The 23,110-nt window shown below is 39.1% G+C and overlaps 1 protein-coding gene across 6 annotated transcripts in view; it reads right to left on the bottom strand.

The window, feature by feature from the left end:
- Nucleotides 1-23,110, bottom strand: part of tnrc6c1 (trinucleotide repeat containing adaptor 6C1) — a 716,497-nt gene that overhangs the window by 230,109 nt on the left and 463,278 nt on the right. The window lies entirely within an intron of this gene.

Here is a 23,110-nt window from a genome sequence, read left to right as displayed (position 1 = left end):
CAGAGCTCAGCAATTTTTTCGAGGCTTCAGTCTTTTACTATGTAAAAAAATCGGTTAATGATGCCAGTTACTCAACTTCCTGATGTCAACATAAGATAGTGGTTTCTTGTAGGTCAACTCAAATGACAGCAGCACTGAGTTCTGCATGCTGGATAACAGTACTGAACTCTGTGGTTCTCAAAGTTTTCAGGCCACTGCAATAATCAGCAGCTAATCTTGGCCAAGTCAACTGACCTCTGTCCAGTAGGGAAGCATCATCGGTTAGGTTCATTGGCACCAATCCTTTTTACTAGTATCAGTCTAAGTTCTACCATGTGGAGAATGATGCCCACATGAACCCTTCAGTAGAAGATAAAGTCAGTCTTAATGAACAATAAATAGGTTTATTACGTATTACTCAGCAACTAGTTACAGTGGGCTAAGTTTTATGATGCAAACTCAGAGAATGCTGGAGAAACTCAGCAAGTCTGGCAGTACCTGCGGAGAGAGAAAAACAGAGTTATCATCTCAAGTCCAGTTTGACTCTTTTTCTGAACTTCCACTTAAACTGGTCTCAAACTTTTCACACTAGAAGTTGGACCTGAAAGCCATCTGGAAAATCCCAAGTATCCGCTTGCAATAAGCCTCAATAGTCCAGTACCTTAATTACTTCATTTGGTTACCTACTGCATGCTGGATAACAGCTCCCTGCCCTGCCCCCATTCCAACTCAAGGAAAAGGACACCAAGGTTGGTTGGAGCTTTGAAACATGCAGTAAGGCATTAATGCTAACTTTATTGGCCACTGCCTCTATCCTCAGCCGCAATGGGCGTGAAATATCCTTCTCTTTGTGTCCATGCTGTGGCACAGGTTTTAGAAATAAGTGGAAAACCAATTTTTTCACAGAAATCTAATCATAATATATTTCATATCATTTTCAGTGTGATATCATTGATTTTTCAAGATATATTATGAATTAGTTTCTTCTGCTCCTTGAACTTCATAAATACATAGCTGTCACTTGCCTCAATAGGTCCAGTTATAAGGGCTATAGCAAGAAACACAAGATTAGATCGTGTCACCCATTACACACACTCAAAAGGAAAGAGAAACAAGAATGGCATAGGTATTAGAGTTAAAGAGACATAACATTTTGAATAATAAAATATGGTAGTGGAGTCACAACATGGGCAGTTTAATTTGTATGACTAAAAAAGATTCATGTAGAGAAGAGGATGCCAGGTTAAGTTAAATATGGTAGCAGTACATATGTTGAGGATGGGGACTTATTCAAAACTGTAAGGAAGCAGCAAAGAAAATAAATAGTTTGGTTGCAACATTTAAGAGGCATTTGGATGGGTATATGAATAGGAAGGGTTTGGAGGGATATGGGCCGGATGCTGGCAGGTGGGACTAGATTAGGTTTGGATATCTGGTCGGCGTGGACAGGTTGGACTGAAGGGTCTGTTTCCATGCTGTACATCTCTATGACTCTGACTCTGTCTCCTCTACAGGAAACTATCAAATAGATTTTCCTCTTGCCAAAATTCCTTTCAGGGCATGCAGAGAGTTTTTGATCTGGTTGTTGCACCTGTAAGTAATGAAGCAATGGAAAATGCTGCAAATAGTGATATTGTTGAAATTATGTTTTGGCTTCACCACAGGATGGTCATGACCTGATCAGCATTGATGCTTGGACATATTCTGGTAAAATTATGGGGCTAGTTGGGGTGCACACCTCCATGCAATTGCATTGCATAAATACAAGAGAAGACTCGTGACTCAATGCTTTATTGAATATCTCTAGTTTCCCAAAATCCAACCTTTGACTTTCTTTATTATCATCATGTAATGAAGTATAGCCAGCAGTATTCACTGCTGATGAAATTTGCATTCACATTAATCTATATGAGTGATCAATTATAAGCTTAACATGAAGAGGAATTGCTTGCAGGTCATATACATGCCAGTCCTTTTTTGTGAGAGGAAGGAAAAATTATATAACTCACTGCTGTTGTTCTCTCAGAAATTAATTTAGTTGTTTTGTCAACGCCTCATCTTCCGCCTAGGAACCCTCCAACCACAAGGGATGAACTCAGATTTCTCCAGTTTCCTCATTTCCCCTTCCGCCACCTTGTCTCAGTCAAATCCCTCGAACTTAGCACCGCCTTCCTAACCTGCAATCTTCTTCCTGACCTCTCCTTCCCCACCCCCACTCCGGCCTATCACCCTCACCTTGACTTCCTTCCACCTATCGCATTTCGAACGCCCCTCCCCCAAGTCCCTCCTCCCTATTTTTTATCTTAGCCTGCTGGACAAACTTTCCTCATTCCTGAAGAAGGGCTCGTGCCCAAAACATCGATTCTCCTACACCTTGGATGCTGCCTGACCTGCTGTGCTTTTCCAGCAACCCAATTTCAGCTCTGATCTCCAGCATCTGCAGTCCTCACTTTCTCCTAGTCATACAAACAACATGTTAGGTTGATGCACCTGCATATTGCAAAACCTGCTGGCAGTCTTTGGAAAATACCAAAGTAAATGTTATCATGGTTTTTCTGGCTTTCACTGGCAAGGCAATGTTTCCCCTCAGGTCTAGAGATCCCCTGTGGAGCACATAGCACAATTAGATTTCAGCTGTTGAGTGAATCTGAATAAGTGCACTATTGCTGCTCTATGAAGTTGAAGTTGTGCTATGGTTGATATATTCAGCTTGCTGGGTAATGGTGGAGGTTCTCCTGTTTCGTTGACATCCTAAAATTCCACTTTCTCTTCTTTCAAATGTCAAATATAGATTTCTGTTTTGAAGTGAGCACCCATCAAGTGAAGTGGGAAATGCGAGCAGTGCTGAAACATTCCCATTACTGAATAGAAAACACAAAAAAGCTTGAAATTTATTGCAAAAGCTTGTCAAAAGTATTGAAATTAAACAAAGACATTGCTTATATCCTTCAATAATATCTCATTCTAAAGGTGCAGCCTAATACTGGAGAAAAAATGTCTCTTATAAGGTTCCTGAAAGCTGTCCATTATACACCAGTATTAGACCAGAAAACAGATGAGGAAGCATATGGGAATATTTTACTATATTAAAGGCACAAGTTATTGTTGTACTATTCCAAATAGTCTGGAGAATACTGGCTGAATTTTACTAGCCTTCATGACTTAGGCTGGGGGCTGGGAGGTGTTAAATTTGGCAAAACAGTGCAGAAAATGCCTTGTAATTTGGAAAGGGTTGGTGGCCTGCACGACACATTCCTGCTTCCATGCCATTTTGCATGTACCCAACAGGAGCTTATGGGCCACTTTTTAACTCTGCACAGGGAGTTCCAGGGAGAGAACTCCTTTTTGAACATGACATGAAGGTGGCAATAGCCACACCACTGCAATGCTGTCCCCTGACCTCAACAACACCCACCTCCACACACACCTCACGTGGGTTTGTCTAACTGGACCTGACAACCTCTGATCCTACTTGCCTGGTCTTCAATGTATCCTTATTCCTTCCAAGTGCTCAGCAATGGGCATTGCTAGCAGTGGTGTTACTGAGACTGCTCTTGAACTGCCACCACTTTTACTAGGATGGTTTTTCTGACTCCAGTCTCTTCTGACTGGCACTGACAAAATGAAAACCCAGGTTCCTGTCACAACTTGTCAACGTGTTTCAGAACAAAGAAGGGTCTCTGGATTCAAAACATTAACTCTATTTTTCTCATAACAGAAATTGCCAGACTTGCTGTATTTTTTCTAGGAATTTCTGCTTATGTCACATAAAACATAGAAAGACTAGAACTTGTATATAGGTCAGAACATGGAGTTTTCTAGCCTTGCTATGTAGATGTTGTTAATAAATGGTGCTTAAAAAAAAACATGGAAGTCTGGCCCCGAACTTGTATGAAGAACGGAAGAATCCATACTTAAGCATTGTAGCAGCAAGTAAAAACACCTTTCTAGGGTAGATGATGGTTTCTCAGAAGTACCTGAAGATCTTCAAGTTAAGCTTGAACAATTGCAAGGCAAGGTTGAAGAACACTGCAACAAATATCCTGAGGAGACTTTCAGAATACAACAAACTAAAGTATCCAAAGCATGTCCACACCAGCTAAGTAGCACCTGTCCTAGTACATTCTTGGATGTGATTAAAACCTCAGCTGCTTTTCAGTCAATCCTAGCAGACTTTGAAGCTTATTTTAGTTCTGAAAACCTTGTTAATGAACATGCCTGATTCAACAGAGTTTCTCGCAGCCAGCACTCAGTATACTCCATTGAGGACTTATGTAACGTGGATAAATCATGCAATAATGCATAATTGAGGAATGAGCTTTAAATTCTTGACAGCAGACATCATGGTTTGTTGCAGTCTGAACACAGTTTGGTTCTAGAACAGGCAGTCCAGTGCATGAGAAAAACTGGGAAAGGGTCTGAAAATTGGAATGATTCAGCACAACTGTAAGGCTCAGCCTAAGCTCATTAGTTGACTAGGCTCAGGTTGTCCACCGTACCCATCAAAAAGTCCATTAAGGTCAGGGAAAAAGTGGGAACCAGCTTTTTGGCATTCCGGTGCAAGAAAACATCACACACAAGATTATCTCGTAGAGGGTGTCCAGTGTTTACATTGTGATAGATGTGGTCATTTCAGAAATTTGCAATATAAGGTAATCTCTTAAAAGCAAATATAAAAGATTACTTCGCCAATGAAGGAGAATCCAATGAATTCAACAATAGGAAGAAGAAAGGTTTTGAGTACTGTTTTAAAATAAGGGATTGTCCTTTTATGACGAAGAGGAGAGAATTTTTTTTTGTCAGAGGCCTGAGCAGCCTCACTGACTCAGAAGCATAGAGGTGGTGTCATTGAATGTTTTAGTGTGGAGATAAATTTTTGTCAGGCACGTTTTCAGGAGTAGATGGGAACAAGGAATTTGGAAAGCAAACAGACCAGCCATGATCTTATTAAATGGTGGAGCAGGTTTAAGATGCTAAATGGCTTACATCTGCTCTTTATTCATATGTTCAGATGGAAATTAGACTTTATCAAATGGATTTTGTTGGCACTACAGCAGAAGATGATGATGTAGATCAGGATTATTGATCAGGAAATTTGAAAGTAAAGAATTTTGATCCTAAACATATCTTTGATTTAGGAGAAATTATAACCGTGTTGCATGACAATTTAAAATGACTTCACACAGCATGCCTTTTGGTCATCAAACTGAAAATCTAAGGTCTGGGAAGTCACATCCTTTTAGTAAAGGACCTTTTCAAGCAACACCTTTTACAATGGTAAAATATCACAGTCAGTTTACATCTGACAGATTCAGAATCAATTCTTGTTGATTTAGCAGGTGTATGTCCATCAAGGTCATCCAGGATCATGGCTATATCTCATTTTGTGATGAATTACCTAAACTGTTTCAGGAAATGAGCTCCTCATCAAAGGAGAATTTCATGCAGTTTTTTCAGCCTATTGAAACCTTAGCATAAGAATGTTTGATGATTTTAATTTGAAGACATGTTTCCATTTTTCCAAGCATTTGATCAGTCTTGAATACTCTTCCAGAGATATTATAAGATAAAGAGCCTCTTTCATCAGAGATTCCTAAACAGAAGACACATCCAGCATTTGAACTTGATCGCATATTATTCAGGCCCAGTTTTCTTCACTTTCATCCTGTGTTACCTACCACTTTATTCCTTGGTGCGGGTCATCAATTCCCTCTAATATTCTTCCAGATCAGATGAGCAGAATTTCTCACCTTCTATGGTAATACCAGCTTCAGGGACCAACAATTTTGGCTGCGTGTTTGCTCATTGGTTAACACTGCTGCCTCACAGTGCCAGGGACCCAGGTTCAACTCAACCTTTGGGTGACTGTGTGGAGTTTGCACATTCTCCCCATGGGTTTCCACCAGGGATCCGGTTTCCTCCCACTGCCCAAAGATGTGAAACTTAGGTGAATTGGCCGTCTAATTGCCCACAATGTTCAGAGTTGTGCAGGTTAGGTGGATTTGCCATGGGAAATTTAGTGTTAGAGGGATTGGGTAAGGGATTGGTCTGGGTGGGATGCTCTTCAGAGAGTCAGTGTGTACCAGTCGGGCCAAATGGTCTGTTTCCACACTGTAGAGACTGTATTCTATGACTCTAACATAAAAGCACATTTGACAATTGAAAATGTGATAGAAATTAAAGTACCTGCAGCTTGACAAAAGTGGTTACAATGACCTTTCAATTGATAACAAACAGAACATGTCTGATGAGATTGTGCAGGATTACAATGAACAGCAAACTTTGCAAATACAGGAAAGTCCTTCAGGAATACTGAAATACAAAATTGATGTTCTACTTTTGTATTATAGTTGAGAAAATTCTTTATATGTATCTATTGTCAACATTAAAAGGCAAAATTCAATATTGCTGTACCTGTCATATTGTCTTTTTATCTAAAATGACTTGTAGTAATTATGGACATGGACTCAAGATTCTTGACTGCAAAACTTCTAGTTTTAAAAAGATTTTTGGTTATCATTCGCAAACCTTGCGCAAAGTTTTTGAAGTGAATCTACACTGTGCAGTCTTCACAATGATTTATCCTCCAATTAGCCTAATTCTGAGAATAAAACACAAAAACTTCAAGATGTCATTATACACCTTGCATGGTGATACTTCTCAGTTCTCCTTCAACAGTGTAACTTCACCATTCAATTGTCTTTCATTATCAGATCATCTCTTCAACAGAAGATATCCTTAAAGAGATAAGACTAATCACTGTCCCGTCAAGCAGAATCTATACCCTCTTGATAAACAGCCACCTGTCTTCATCCTGATGCAACAGCCCACTGGCAATCAGCTCTGTCAATACTAAGATTTGGGATGACATCCCTAATCCTACAGTTTGCTCTATGCTGTTGAAAGTATAGTTCCAGTTCATCCCTCCAGCTATCGCCCTCCATCATTTTGAATGACCAGATCAAGGAGAACTGTGAGATCTGACAGCACTTGAACCTATGAACAATGGACCATTGGGAGAAATAGTTGAGTCAGAAATACATGCAGTTGAATGGGAATAGTTTTAGTTGAATATTTCATTCAATAATATTAAGGAAATAATTTTAGTTAATAATGAAATCTTGGAGAAGATTTGTAGCTCAGGTTGTGGATCAAGTTGTCGGTTTGCTCACTGAGCTGTTTTCAGACATTTTCTCCCATGCTAGGTAACATGCTTGTCAGCCTCTAGTAAAGTGTTGGTGTCCTGTCCCGCTTGCTATTTATGTGACTTGGTTTGTTGTGGTGGGTGATATCATTTCAGGTTCTGTTTCTGAGAGATTAGTAAATGGGGTCAAAATCTATGTGTTTGTTAATGGAGTTCTGGTTTGAATGCCTGACCTCTAGAAATTCCCACACATGTCTTTGTTTGGTCCTAGAATGAATGCATTGTGAGTTGAAATGGTGTCTCTCTTTATCTGGATACCAGTGATAGTTGGTCATGTCTTTTGGTGGCTAGTTGGTGCTCATGTATCCTGGTGGCTAGTTCCCTGCTGGTTTGTCCAATGTCATGTTGCAGTTCTTGCAGGGTATTTTGTGTATTATGTTCATAGTCAGCAGAACAAACGTAATACACAAACCAGGATACATGACCATCAGCTAGCCATGAAAAGACATGACAAACTATTACTGGTATCCATACAAAGAGGGACACTAGTTCAACTGGGAAATGCATCCATCCTGGAACAGGCCAAACAAAGACATGTGCGGGAATTCCTAGAGGCCTGGCATTCAAACCAGAACTCCATTAACAAACATAGATTTGGACCCCATTTACCAACCATTTGGAAATGGAACCAGAAATGATATCACCCATCATAAGAAACCATGACACAAGTAGCAAGCAGGACAGAACACCAACGTTTTATGGGAAGCTCTGATGATGTTACCTAACATGGTGATGAAACGTCTGAGAACAAACTCACCAGCTCAGTGAGCAAACCAACAATGTTAGTTAATAATGTTGGATACTGATAAAGTACTTGGTTGGGGTAGGGAGGAGGGGGACAGAATATGTAGAGATAGGTTTTTAAACCCTATATAAATAAGCATATGCTATGATATAGCTGTAACTCAGTCAGCAAGAGATATAGCTTTGCTAATCGGTTGCAATTTGTACAGCTCAGAACATGTAACTCCATATGAAATCTTACAATCATGTACCTATTATTAATAAATGTTTTTAAAGGAAATGTAGATGTCTGGCCTGAGCTTGTTTGGAGAAGTACAGTCTAAAATAGCTGCTTCCACTATCACCTCCACAGAAGTATTGAGCTCAATATCATCATGATATCTTGAGAATTTGATTTCAAGTTTAAAATCTGGAAAGAAAAACCTCTTAATAGCAAAACCAAGTATAAAGCTTGTTGTAAAGGTGCAACTGGATTACTAACTTTCTTTAGGGAATGATAATACTGTTCTAATCAACCTGGTTGATGTGTGACTCCAGTCCCTTTGCAACATTGTTGACTGTTCCCTGCTCTCTGAGATGAGCTAGTCAGCCACTTAATTGTAGTAACTAGATGTCGCCAATAAATGATAACTTTACTCTTATCTGTGAATGAATATACTACTTTAAAAGTTAAAAATCCACATGGGATGACACAAACTGACATTTTACCAGCAGTGATGAAGTCCTGATGTTGGTGCATAAAGTGGGGAGAATGGGTACACAAGTTGGGTGGGGGGGGCTGGTGTTGATGTCAGAAATCAGATAGTGATATTGTCAGGGCTGGCACTTGTAGGAGCTAGGCTGTAAGAACACATTTACTGCCTCAGGCATGCTACTTGCCATCTTCAATTGACAGCCAACAGTTATCTTAAATTCAGTTGCCTGCAGGAAACAGTGTAAACCCTGACATCCAACCATTCAAGATTGTGAGATTGTCATGTAAAGTTAATAAATTCATGGGATGTTTGTGAATAAAGAATCCATAATTCAATGAACCTAGCTGTGATCTGAAGATTGAGCAAAATTTGACTTCACAAATAACTTGTTTGGTTAAAATGAGAAAGAATTTTGGTCACAAGCTTAAATATGCAGTTTTTTTTTGTATCTGACAGTGCTGTAATACTCTTTGTAACCTTTATTGGTCAGTATAATTTGCCCGGCTAATGAGAGTTGACCAGATATTTGCCAATTGAACAGCGGTCAATTTATGCCAGCACAGACAACTGATAAGGGCTGCATTAAGCTTTAAGTTGTATAAATGTTGGATAGTTACTGTTTTTTCAAGGTGGTAGTATAATTATTGCACTGTATTGCAGCATTTAGTTCTGATACATATTAAAGCATTCTAAAGGGGAGGAACGCTTTAGTATCTTCATCCCTCCGCATTTCTTCCTGAAAAATGGTGATGCTACTCTTGCCATCACCACAAAATAATGTTTCTACAGAGAAGTGGAATATGGAAAGACACTTGATAATTCTTTTCTCTCTTTTTTCTGTTTGTATGTATAATATATGCTAAAGTGATTGTTTATATAAGGAGGTCCTGCTTGTAAAATGGCATCAAAATTAACTAATAATAATTATTTGGAGACACAACACTGTACTTCATACTTTCAAAAAGATTAAACAGCACAGAGCTTTGAGGGATTGCGAAATACATTACAATTGAATTTAGCCCAAAGAATTAATACATTGAAGTCACAGAACTTTAAAATCTGTGGAATACTTGATTGATAAAATTCTAGATGAAAATGCTTACAAAACACAAAGTAAAACAAAATAAGTTGCAAGTGAAACACAGTGTTGAAATGAACCATTCATTCTAAGTAACACTGTCACAACAGTAAATGTCAATACTATTTAGCTGTCACACCATGAAGTTACGGTAACCATTCATAAGGGTATGTAATTACTTGTGTTTTACATATTCACCTGCCATTCTTAACACTTTCTTTGTAATCGCACAAGTTATTTATTATGAAGTGGCCACTAAAAGCTCACATCATAATCACAAATACACAGGTGCAAAAGAAGCTTTCATTCTCAATTTTCATTTCATATACTTAAGTGTGAGCTTTCAATTAATTTAATTGTAGTGTATATGTGGGATAAATCTGCATGAATTTACTCAATGATTCCATTATAATGTTTTTCAAATGAAAAATCTAATACAAAGTAATAGTTACTGTCTCTGGAAACAAAAATTATGCACAAATAAGATTTCTGAATATGTTTTACAGAAAGAATTTCAGCTTAATTTGGTGTAGTACTTTCAGTCTGTAAATGGAGTATTACATATTAATATGGTAATGTATTCCCCTTGTTCAGGACCAGTCTAACTATTTGAACTATCAGGTAATAATACCAAGAAAAACTATTTTAGGAACCCAAGTAGTTGAGACATAATTATGTTTTGTCACTTATTCTGGACAATACTATCAATTTATCTGCTTGCTTCTTATATTGATGACAATAGCAAGAAACTTTAAGGAAAATGTGTAAGATTAAATTGTAAGCCCTAAGTTTGCAATTTACCCAACATTCAAATTAGATTTCATTTAGCTTAATCATAAAGTGCATTTTTTGATGGATGCTAAAGAGCTGGGAGTGTGGCAGTGGTCTTCTGAGGAGGAAGATGAGGACTTTGAACAGGAGGGACATCTCAGTAGAGTGCAGTGTCGGACACTAGGGGCCAACTGTTAGTATAGGAGAACTTGTACATTCTACTGGGTAGAATTTTAGCAAAAACTGATCAACTGCCAATTTTAAGGAAGACTTACTTAATACTCTGTTCCAATAAATATGAACTGGGTGCAGTGCTTACTTATTGACTGTAGTTATTGCTCAAGAAGCTAGCAGTCCCTCTTTGTTCTTAGAAGCAAATGCAGCATTTTTTGTCACTTTTTGCTGTTGCTGAATAAAAGTATATTTTTTCAATCAACAAAAGCTTTCCGAATGTGATGCTCACAAATAAGATGCTGTTCAGCTATACTGTGCAGGAGGGAAACAGCAGCACTCCCTTATGTATCGATGATGGTATTGTGCTAAGGGTAGTAACCTGTGTATTTTGATTGTCACAGCTGCAGTTACCATGACCATTGATCAGATAAATAATGATGTAAAATAGCAATACAATAAAATATGAATGTGCACCTGTGTATGCAAATGAAGTGTCACTCTTGCCACTAATGTGCCCTCAGAAGCTTTCCTTTATCATTCTCCTCCCACCACAATCACTGTGAAGGAAAGCTCCTGGCTAGGCAGTGCTTGACCTGGTGCATGGCAGAGCTTTAAAATGTGCCACAGCTGGTAATCACAGGAGGTCAGGAAGTGGAAAGTAAATGCCAGTCTGGCTGAATTGTTGATAGTGTAGATGGAGTATATTAGATGGATTATGTGGTGCATGCGTACTGAAGTGAACTGCACAGAATTGCACGAGAGAACGCGCTAGAGCTCACAGAGAGAAACCATTCATGAATTTCACTGAAATTGGCACTTGGTCCGTTTTTGCTAAAATTCCACCCAATGGAACGTACAAGTTGTCCTATATTAACAGTTGCTTTGAACAGCAAAGCAGAGACAGATGTGAACTGATAACAAGTAACTGGAAATCTCTTTCCCTACCTATCTGCAAAGTCAGCCCATATTAAAAAGCAACTTTGGACAATAATCATTTGTTGAGGACTTAGGGATAGCTGCAACCTTTGATACTGCAGAGGATATAAGGCAAAAGCTAATGATCTCAGATTTAAAATTTAACACTTCAAAAACTCTATTGACTTTGTTTTTAAAAAATACTGGATTGCCTGTTCTTGTCTGTAATTTTTTTAAAGTGTGTATATCTACGTTTCATGTTGCCTCAATGGGTCCAGTTATAAGGGCTAAAGCAAGAAACACAAGATTAGATCGTGTCACCCATTACACACACTCAAAAGGAAAGAGAAACAAGAATGGCATAGGTATTAGAGTTAAAGAGACATAACATTTTGAATAATAAAATATGGTAGTGGAGTCACAACATGGGCAAACAGTTTAATTTGTATGACTGTAAAAAAGATTCATGTAGAGAAGAGGATGCCAGGTTAAGTTAAATATGGTAGCAGTACATATGTTGAGGATGGGGACTTATTCAAAACTGTAAGGAAGCAGCAAAGAAAATAAATAGTTTGGTTGCAACATTTAAGAGGCATTTGGATGGGTATATGAATAGGAAGGGTTTGGAGGGATATGGGCCGGGTGCTGGCAGGTGGGACTAAATTAGGTTGGAATATCTGGTCGGCGTGGACAGGTTGGACCAAAGGGTCTGTTTCCATGCTGTACATATCTATGACTCTATGACTCTATGTTGTATTTTTGTTTTTCAGGTTAATAGATAATAACATTGGTCATTCTTAATTAAAGGAAATCTTGAAATTTAGCTCCTTCATTTTGTTCTATTTAGTTACATTTAATTGAAATATGATACTCCTTGCATTAAAAAAAGGAATTCAAATTATTTTTTGTGACCGACCAAGAGGTGAGTTAAAAGGAACCAATTCTCCATTCCTGCTCCTCATAATAACATATACTTTAAAATGATTTCCATGAATTAATGTTATATCTAATTGGAGTATTCACAAACGAAAATAACATTGTGATTCAGAAATGTTGAATGAGTTAAAATTGTTGACAAAATGATTATATTGTTGACATGTCTTACACCTCAATTCCTCTCTATAAAAACGTCAAGTAGTTTCTGCTGCATCAAAACCACTTTAAGATTATTTGATGATACAGTCAATTGCAAGAATATGCCACAATCCCCTCAAATCTTTGAGACAAGAACTGTTAGAACATCCTATGAGAGAGGTGCGTCTTAACCTTGTAGATCATATTTTACCATTTGCTAGCTCAGAACCCACTCCTTCCTGGCTCTAGTCTCCGGTCATTCTTGCTCAGCTACATATGTTGCAGTTGCTCTCACATGCTTCTTTCCTGCCATATTCAACTCTCTATCCAATATCTAGCATCTAGTTCATGTATTGTTCTTCAAAAAGAAAAATAATAAAGCACAAATTGCTTAGTCAATGAAGAAACATCTGAAAGAACTTGAATAGCAAGGTGGAATGTATAAAGTAGAGAACAAACAGAAAGCAGAAGCAGGCAGAAGAGAGAGAAAAAGTACCAAAATATTTGAAGCTAAGTGAGATATACATTCAGGTTAGAGCTTAAGACAGATGAGATGTTAATTGGGATATTGTGAAGGGTTTAATAGATATTGAGCATAATTGTCCAGGCCAGGAGGTAGAAAGTGAACTTAATTAGGTGAGGTGATGACACACCAAAACACATTCCTACCTTGTCCGAATTAAGTTCTGTAAGTTCCTTAAGTTCTGTAAGGCCCTACCTAAACCTTTCCAACTAGCTGCCAAGTGAGGACCTTATATGACCAGTTAATGACCATTTAGGGCTTATTTCTGCCTGGGCTTTAGAAAGCCATGATTTTCTTCTGTCTTAGTTTCTGACCCTCAACTGCAGAAACTCCCTCAAACAACTTTTATTCTGCTTATTGACAATCCCCATCTTAGTAATCCAGGGCATGTGACGTGTTGTCCCAACAGCAGCATTGCCTCCTCATGCCATAATCTGGAACTGTTGGATTCTGATGGGCCAGCAAGTCGTAATTCCGGCAGAAAGCCCACCAGCCAATCAGCTGCCTAATTGCGAAACAATCCATCCAGCTATCTCATTGTAGACTGTCAGTTTCCTTTCCTGGATACTCTCCTATTTTCTGAATTCACCAAAGAGGGGAAGATGTTGGTCATTAAAATAGATATGTTTCTAATTGTCTTATAAGGATCTTTTCAAGGTAAAAGCAGAAACTTTGTAGATTTTGTATGTGCAGTGTTTGAAAATAAAGCAAGGCAAATTATATGTCACAGCTGGCCTAAATTTTTTATCAAAAATAAAAATGCTAACATTAAAGAAGTTTAGTACAGAATATAAATGTCTGGAGCACATTTGCATGTACAGTGGTAGATCAGATATTCCTTTGGTCCTGCTTTGTTGTATTTCCTCTCCCTGTGCAAAAAAAGTATCAACATCAACATTATGTGAGTCCAACACTTGAGTTCAGTTATTCAAAATTAAGCCTGCAAGTATCATACCTTAAAGTAATAAGGGAACAGTGTAATTTGATAGCAAAATGAGGAATTTTTCAGTTTATTTGGTGTGTAAATTTTGAGAATTTTTACGTTTAGTTCAGGTCGAATATAGTATCTAATCTTCTGACCACAGAGCTGTCAAAGGGAATTGGATGTAAACTATAGGCTATGGTTTCTTCATTTATCAATGATATTGAAATATCAGCTTGATTACAAAGCAGTATTCTTCCACTTGATACATATTTCAAAAGGTAACATTAGTTAATGATAGAAAGTATACAAAGCACTTCCATTTAGCTAAATTGTCAAAATTCCTATTTTGCTACATCCTGTTAAATAATGTCACATGTGGCAAGATATAACTATCCTGCTAACGTGCATCATCCCCATATGTTGCATTTTCAGTTGAATTATCTTCTGTCAAATTAACTTGATTTAATTTGACATGTTGGATAATCACCCCAGTAATAGGGAATCATGGGCATATATGCATTTTGTTATATTGTTGTATCACTCCAACCAGATAATTAGACATGGGAATCATTCAGTGACAGCATTTTAATTTGACTTCTCTGAAATCTATTTACGTAATTTTGTATGCTGTCACATTATGCCAAATAATGTCACATAATTTACAGACTTAGTTGCTTAATTTGTAAATAATAGTCACTGTAAGTACAATAAGATCCATAAATTAACTGACTAAAGATAAATTATCCAACTAATTTAATAATAGCAAGTGCTGATTTCCAAAGCATTTAATGTAAATAAGGGGCATGACGCAAATCTAATTTCAGAGATCGGTAATAATCTATTGCTGTTATACAACATCAGAGGAAAAAGGATGATAGAATCTACAGTTATCACATTGTACAGTCTTGTGCTGGAAAGTGAGACAATCTAGATAGCTGTGGGTTCCAAGGGCGACCTAAGTTGTTTAAATGCCTAGCATGAGAATACTGCTCATGATCAGGATTGAGCATACAGTTTTCTTGTAGTGGTGCAATTAGAGTAATTGAGATATACAGCACAGAAACAGACACTTCGGTCCAACTTGTCCATGCAGCTCAGATATTCTAAGCAAATTTAGTCCCATTTGCCAGCATTTGGCCCATATCCCTATAAACTCGTGTTATTTATTTACCCATCCAGATACCTTTTAAATGTTGCAATTGTATCAGCCTCCATCACTTTCTCAGGCAGCTCATTGCATACACTCATCACCCTCTGCATGAAAACATTGCCCCTTAGGTCTCTTTTATATCTTTCCCCTCTCACCCTGAACCATGCCCTCTAGTTCTGGACTCCCCCATTCCAGGAAAAAGACCTTGTCTCTTTACCCTATCCATGCCCTTTACAATTTTACAAACCTCTATAAGGTCATCCCTCAGCCTCCAACACTCCAGAGAAAATAGCCCAAGCCTATTCAGCTTCTCCCTGTAGCTGAAATTCTCCAAACCTGGCCACAACCTTGTCAATCTTTTCTGAACCCTTTCAAGGTTCACAACATCCTTCCAACAGGAAGGAAACCAGAATTGCACACAATATTCCAAAAGCGGCTGTACCAATGCCCTGTACAGCACAACTTGACATCTCAATTCTGATACTCAATGCTCTGACCAATAATGGAAAGCATACCAAATGCCGTCTTCACTTTCCTATCTATTTGTGACTCTACTTTTAAGGAGATATGAACCTGCACTCCAAGGTCTCTTTGTTCAGCAACACTTCATAGGATTTTACCATTAAATGTAAAAGTCCTGCTCTGATTTGCTTTTCCAAAATGCAGCATCTCACATTTATCTAAATTAAACTTATCTGCTAATCCTCAGCCCACTGGCCCATCTGATCAAGATCCCGTTGTAAACTGAGGTAACCTTCTTCGCTGTCCACTACATCTCCAATTTTAGTGTCATCTGTAATTTTACTAACAATACCTCCTATGGTCACATCCAATATTTATATCATTTATATGAATGATGAAAAGCAGTAGACTCAGCACCGATCCTGGTGGTACACCTCTGGTCACAGGCCTCCAGTCTGAAAAGCAATCCTCCACCACCACCCTCTGTCTTCTATCTTCGAACCAGTTCTCCCTGTATCCCATGAGATTTTACCAGAGTCTTATGAGGAACTTGTCGAACGCCTTACTGAAGTCCGTCTAGATCACATCTACTGCTCTGTCCTTATCAATCCTATTTGTTACTTCTTCAAAAAACTCATTCAAGCTCATTAGACATCACCTCCTACGCACAAAGCCATGCTGACAATCCCTAATCAGCCCTTGCCTTTCCAAATACATATAAATGCTGTCCCTCAGGATTCCTTCCAACAACTTGCCCACCACTGATGTCAGGCTCACCGGTTTATAGTTCCTTGGCTTTTCCTTACTATCTTTCTTAAATAGTGGCACCACATTAGCCAACCTCCAGTTTTCCGGCACCTCGCCTGTGACTATCGATGATACAAATATCTCAGCAAGGGGTCTAGCAATCACTTCACTTGCTTCCCACAGAGTTCTTGAGTACACCTGATCAAGTCCTGGGATTAATCCACTTTTATGCATTTCAAGACATCCAGCACCACCTCATTTGTAATATAGACATTGTTCAAGATATCACCATCTATTTCCCCACATTCTATACCTCCCATGTCATTCTCCATAGTAAACAAAATACTCATTTAGTATCTCCCCATCTCCTGCGGCTCCACACATATGCTGCTTTGCTGATCTTTGAGGGGACCTATTGCCGCCCTAGTTACCCTTTTGCCCTTTGAGTTCTCCTTAACCCTACTTTCCAAAGCTATTTTTATGTCTTTTTTTGCCCTCCTCATTTCTCTCTTAAATATACTCCTACTGCCTTTATACTATTCTAATGATTCTCTTGATCTCTCCTGTCTATACTTGTCATTCGCTTCCTTCTTTTTCTCAACCAATACCTCAATTTCTCTAGTCATCTAGCATTCCCTACACCTACCAGCCTTTCCTTTCACCCTAACAGGAATATACTGTATCTGGACTCTCGTTTTCTCATTTTTGAAGGCTTCCCATTTTCTATTGCAATTATTTTTCCATTTTCTGAAATTGCCTTTCTCACCATCAAGAATACCTGTCTCCATCTCTGATTTACCACCTGCCACGGCTAATCAACTTCATTCATTTTTTGTTACTTACACATTTGACTGCCCCCACATTCTTCCCATGTCCCCAACTACATAAAGTTGAATTAATCCAAACGTTTGCTGTCTGTATCTTACCTTGCACCAAATCTTGTTCACCCTTCACACTTGTACACAGATACCTAAATAGGTTCTGGCACTAGCAATATCTTAATGTTAAAATTGTCATCCTGGATTTCAAATCCATCCAGGCCCTCCCAACTTTCTAGCTTTGTAACCTCTTCCAAACCCAGAATGCCCAAGATAGCTATCTTTAAATCCTGTCATTTTCCACATCCCTAATTTTAATTGTCCTCCATTCCTCTTCATTTCACAAGGTTTGTGAAGGTTTGTAGCTCAGGTTGAGGTTTAGGGTGTAGGTTTGTTCGCTGAGCTGTAGGTTTGATATCCAGACGTTTCGTTACCTGGCTAGGTAACATCATCAGTGTTGACCTCCAAGTCAAGCTTGACTTGGAGGTCACCACTGATGATGTTACCTAGCCAGGTAATGAAACGTCTGGATATCAAACCTACAGCTCAGTGAGCAAACCAACACCCTAAATCCTCTTCATTTTTCTACTCCCCTTTTCAGTTAGTCCTTAATCTTATTTCTTTGATGTAAGCATTGGTGATCCATCCCATTATCTCTTTTTGTGAATCTGTGACAAATATTATTTGGTAATACTCATATGAAGTGCCTTGTTTATCCACATTAAAAATGATACGTAAATGCAAATTATTTGTGTTTCTTCAACTGTTTTCACAACATGGCAATCAGATAGCACTCATGGAATGAAGAACTCGTCGTAAATATCCACATCAAAGTCTAAGTTCAAAGACACTGAGAAGTTTCTTGAATTTCATACAAAGATTAGTTTTCAGGCAGTTTAAAGTCTTATTTTGGTCAAGAATTATTTCATTCATACTTTTATTTCTCCAAAACATACATTTTGCAAATAAACATCACGGCTGTTTATAAAAAAAGTACATTTTAAAGGTACGTTATTGTTGTGTCAAAACATCCCAATATATTTTATATCCAACAGATTACTTACAAGATTATTTTTTATTAACTAGTTGAATTTTACACACAGCAAGATTTAAAAAAAAGCCATGAATAAGCTGTTTTTGGTTGTGTTTACTGAGGATGAATATTTAAGGAAATAACAAGAACTTTCTTCTCTGCCTTGTATAATAGTTTGTGATCCTTTGCATCCATCTGTATCTGTGAGCAGAAGTTTCAGTTTAATGTCATGTCTCAAAGTTATAAACTGCAGTATTTTCTAGGGCTTGCAATGTACTCCTGGTGCAAATTACAGAGTGCAGGATAATTAAAATCTGAAAGATATAGTAAATTCCAGATGTGTGTTTTGATTAGGATCAGAGGCTGATTTCCAGTGGGGCCTAAAGAAGGATGCACCCTCTGTCCAGCACATACTAGCATCATGAGGAGGTGGTGCTAGTGGCGTGAATTTCATAGTTGACTTCCAATGCCTTCAAAGTTTGAGCAGTGATCTGAATTTTGGGAAAGAATCTATACCATGTTCATTGCTGGTTTAACAATGAGTCTTCAAATCAAGACCTGGAAGATTTCTGAGGTTGCCTGTTCCAATTCTTTTACTCAGCACATTTATCCAAAACCACTTAGCCACCATTCCTCGCTTCTATACTCTCAGATATATTTGTGCATTTTACCTAAAAAAGGGGTTAGGAGTGGAGAAGTATGTAGTAGTTCAAAGAACTTCAAAGTACACAAAACTTCAGTGTTAAACCAATCTGTCAGGGGTTCCAAGATGGCAGCAATCTGAATGGACTGCTTTGCTGGGCTCTGCATCACAGCACAAGCAAAGCAGTGCTTTAACCCACCCCACTCAACCATTTCACTAAATTTCAACACTGAAATAATTATAGAATCTCGATTGATCCCCTTTTATTCTGTGGAATTGACAAACAACGGAAAAGGATCGACAATGTCCCAACATGTGGGGCACCTACTGGAGGCACCTAGTTTGTCTGCAGGTGCGATTATGGCACCACACACACGCACGCCCCAACATACACCAGTTCGGTGGACCCAGTTTCTCACCAGGCCCTTGTCGAGGAGCTCAGGAAGTTGTGCAAAAAGCTCGAAGAAAAGTTTAACAGTAAGTTGGCCCTGCTCTCTGCATAATTTAAAAACATTATTGGCAGCTTGAAAACCTCGAGCGCCGAACCTGATGTCGAGCGTCAAACCACAATGGCAGAGACTGTGATTGTTGCACCCAAAGATCGGATCCAAGCCCTTGAAAAGCAGGTCCATAATTTAATTGATCAAGTTGATGATCTCGAGAGCAGGGGCAGGAGGAAAAATGTCCATTTCTTTGGTCTGCTGGAGGGAATGGAAGGCGGTCAGCCAGTGAAATATTTTGAGAACTGGCTGCTGCAATTCCTCAACTTAGACGTCGAACAGGGCGGGTGAAAATTGAAAGAGCTCACCAGGTTATGGCATGCAAGTCAGGTTCAAACCAGTGCTCGCACCCTGTCCTCGTGCGGTTTCACTGCTTCAGGGACAAACAAAGAATCATGGAAGCCTCCAGAACCCTGGGGAAAGATCCAAAGACCTTAGTTCACGAGGGCTCCAGGATCATGTTTTGTCAGGAGTTCTTGGCGGCAGGGATCCAGAAAAGAAAATCTTTTGATGATAGCAAGAAATGATTAAGGGATCTTGGGATCCAGTACACTTTAAAGTACCCAGCAGTGCTTAGGTTTGCTTTCAATGGATCTGCTTACTCATTCGACTCTCCAGGGAAAGCAAAAACTTTATGGACACTTTAAATTAGACTGAACGATTTAATAGATACAGGAAATAATGTTTTTTTTCTTTTCAAAGGAAGTCTTGTTGGATTTTCTTCTGCTACTAACCAGCATTAATTTAGACTTGGGGATGGACAGAGTACTCACTTTTAACTCCTTCCTCAACACTACTATTTTTTCTTTTTTTGCTTGTATCTATGGTGCAGCTGTAGGTAGAAGGAGGTCGGCAGGCGTTTGCAATGGCTAGATGCCTAACTACGGGCAGTTCAAGCCCGGTTTTTGTATTCAATTGCCCTGGTTGCCATATTGGCAATGGGGCAGAAGACAAGGTTTTGGGATGTGTAGTGCCCCCTTTGGGTGGAGGGTAAGTGCCCCTACTCAGCGCCATTAGCACTTTGTATTTTGTTTTGTTTTTTGGTTCTTGTTGTACATAGTTTTTGAAAGTTTTGAAGATTTGTTAGTTGTAGCTGATTTAGTCTGTATAGTTTTTATGGTTTGTGGATTTGCTTTCATCAAGGCTCAGCAATTTTGTGATTTGAATTCTTCCTTTCTGGAGTCCAAATGTTGCTACAGATTGTTATGGCTAATGACATGCATGAATGGTGTACCTGGAACACCAAGGAGAGCCACTCACCAGTCAAGAGGAAAAAGGTAGTTTCCAGTCTTCAAGGAAGAGGGTAGATAGTGCCCTAGTGCAGGATATGCACGTAGATGATTGGGAATTTTTGAAATTACAACAGAGTAGGTTCGATTGGGTTTACTTCTCATCTTTTAATACTAGGAGTAGAGGAGTGGCCATACTTGTTAGGAAGAACCTCCCATTTAAGTTACTGGATTGTATTAAAGATGTATATGGAAGGTTCATAATCCTCAAAGCCACGATATATGGAGAAGAGTACAGCATTTTAAATGTTTACTGTACCCCTACTCATCCCCTTAAATTTCTGGTAGATGCATTTTCCAAATTGATTAACCTTTTGTTGCAGCACATTATTATGGGGGGGGGGGGAATCTTAACTGTCTTATGGATCCTATAGTAGACAGAATGCCCAAAGGCCACCAATACCTTCTTTACAATCTCAACAATTAGTTGATTTATGTGCAGATCTAGAACTAGCTGGATGTCTCTACCCCATAAGCAGGGAGTTAACATTCTTCTCCAACCCACACAAGTGTCACACTAGGATTGATCTCTTTCTAACCCCTGCAGCTCTCCTGGGTTCGGTGGCATCCTGTACAATATGGAATATTACCCTCTCTAATTATGCATTAGTATACTTCTTAGTTAAGATTAAGGGCAATATAACAATATATCTGGGATACTGACGAATGGATTCCTTTATTCTTAAGGATAGTAAGTTCATTGAGTATTTCTCCAATAAATTCAGAGCTTTTCTAGCCATTAATTCAGACCAGGCCAGTAACCCATCCATCCTCTGGGAAACTGCTAAAGCTTATGCCGGGGGATAATTATTTCCTACTCGACCAGTAAGAAGCAACAGAAGGGAAAGCAGCAATGCTTGCTTGAAACACGGTTGAAAGCAGCCAAGGAGGCGTACTTTAATAGACCCTCAGTGGTTAAGCTACAGAGGGTCACAGCACTTTGATCTACACTGAACTCCGTGCTCACACGGACAGCCAAAAAAGAACTCACTTTTTTGAAACAAAGGTTGTTTGAGCATGATGATAAACCAGGCAAGTACTTAGCATAGCTTGTCAGGAAAAGGAGTGTCCTTCAATCAGGGAAGGGACTGCAACCCATACTGTGATTCTAAAAAGATTTATGCAGCACTTTGGAGACTTTACTCCGAATTATATCAGTCTGAATGCGGTGAGGATGAGCGGGTTAAGATGGAGTCTTTTTTTTAAGAACCTGAATCTTCCAGGTGTAACCCCCGAGCAAGAGTCTTTCCTTAAAGCCCATTATCAGTGCGGGAGGTGCAGGAGGCTGGGAAGCAGCTTCAGAGCAGAAAGGTGCCCGGTCCTGATGGACTTACTAGTGAATTAGTATACTGGGTTTCCAACCAGGTATAATGGATTCTGGGTTTAAACTCTGGGCAACAAGGTGTGTGTCTTGCCTGGGTGACTTCGTTGAGGGGGAAACAATGATGTCCTTTGATCAATTGACTTGGAAGTACAGACTACCTAGCAGAGACCTCTTTTGTTTTCTTCAAATCAGGGATTTCATTCAAAAAAGAATGAAACTTCTAACTGACCTTATAGATCTGACACAGAGCAGAGGGTGCATAGCGCTAAGAACACACTTTCTGTCAGCATTCTTTATCGCCTGTTGGGGGTGTGGCCCTTCAGGCTAGGTTGTGCAGCTTTGTAAGGTCTGGGAGAGAGAGCTAGGAGTCGAGATCTTCTCTGAGACGTGGGAGGAATATTTGGGAAAATGCAAGAAAGGTTTTGATTTGTAACAGGACCCATGTCCTACAGCTGAAGGTTCTCCACAGGGCCCATCTGGCCCCAGATCGCCTAACAAAATTCAAAATGGAAGTATCCTCAACATGTCCCAAACGCAGCAAAATGAGCACAGGACCTCTCACTCATTGCCTTTGGTCCTGCCGCAGGCTCTGGACATACTGGAGTGCTGTGGTAAGTGCAATACAGAGGATCTTGGGGACAGAATTGGAGATGGACCATGCCTCTCTTCTGGGCCTGCCCAGTGTACTTCCTTTCGATGCACATAGGAAAAGACTTTTTGCCCAAGGAGAAACATTTTGCTATGTTGAGTACCTGAAAACCCCCCAGGTCCGTCGGGTTGGCGTAAGTTAGTCATGTAGCATATCCCTCTGGATTTTCTTACAAGTATGGTACACAAAAAAACTGAGAATTTTTATAAGACGTGGCAGCCCTTTTCGGATTAACCGGACACAGATTTATCTGCCAGGCTAATAAGGGCTTTTATATAGCTATGATGGTCTTGTCTTGTGAATCTAATACCCTGAAAGGAAGAATTACGAACATGTGAATATGTGCAAGTTAGTGCTCTCGATAGTCGAGTGTTTTTGTTTTGTCACGGTGGGTCATATTATTTATTTATTTA

Source organism: Chiloscyllium punctatum, chromosome 39 (genome assembly GCF_047496795.1).
Source record: "Chiloscyllium punctatum isolate Juve2018m chromosome 39, sChiPun1.3, whole genome shotgun sequence".
Lineage (NCBI taxonomy): Eukaryota > Metazoa > Chordata > Chondrichthyes > Orectolobiformes > Hemiscylliidae > Chiloscyllium > Chiloscyllium punctatum.
The sequence above is the reverse complement of the archived record's forward strand: the minus strand, read 5'-3'. Positions and strand labels throughout refer to the sequence as shown.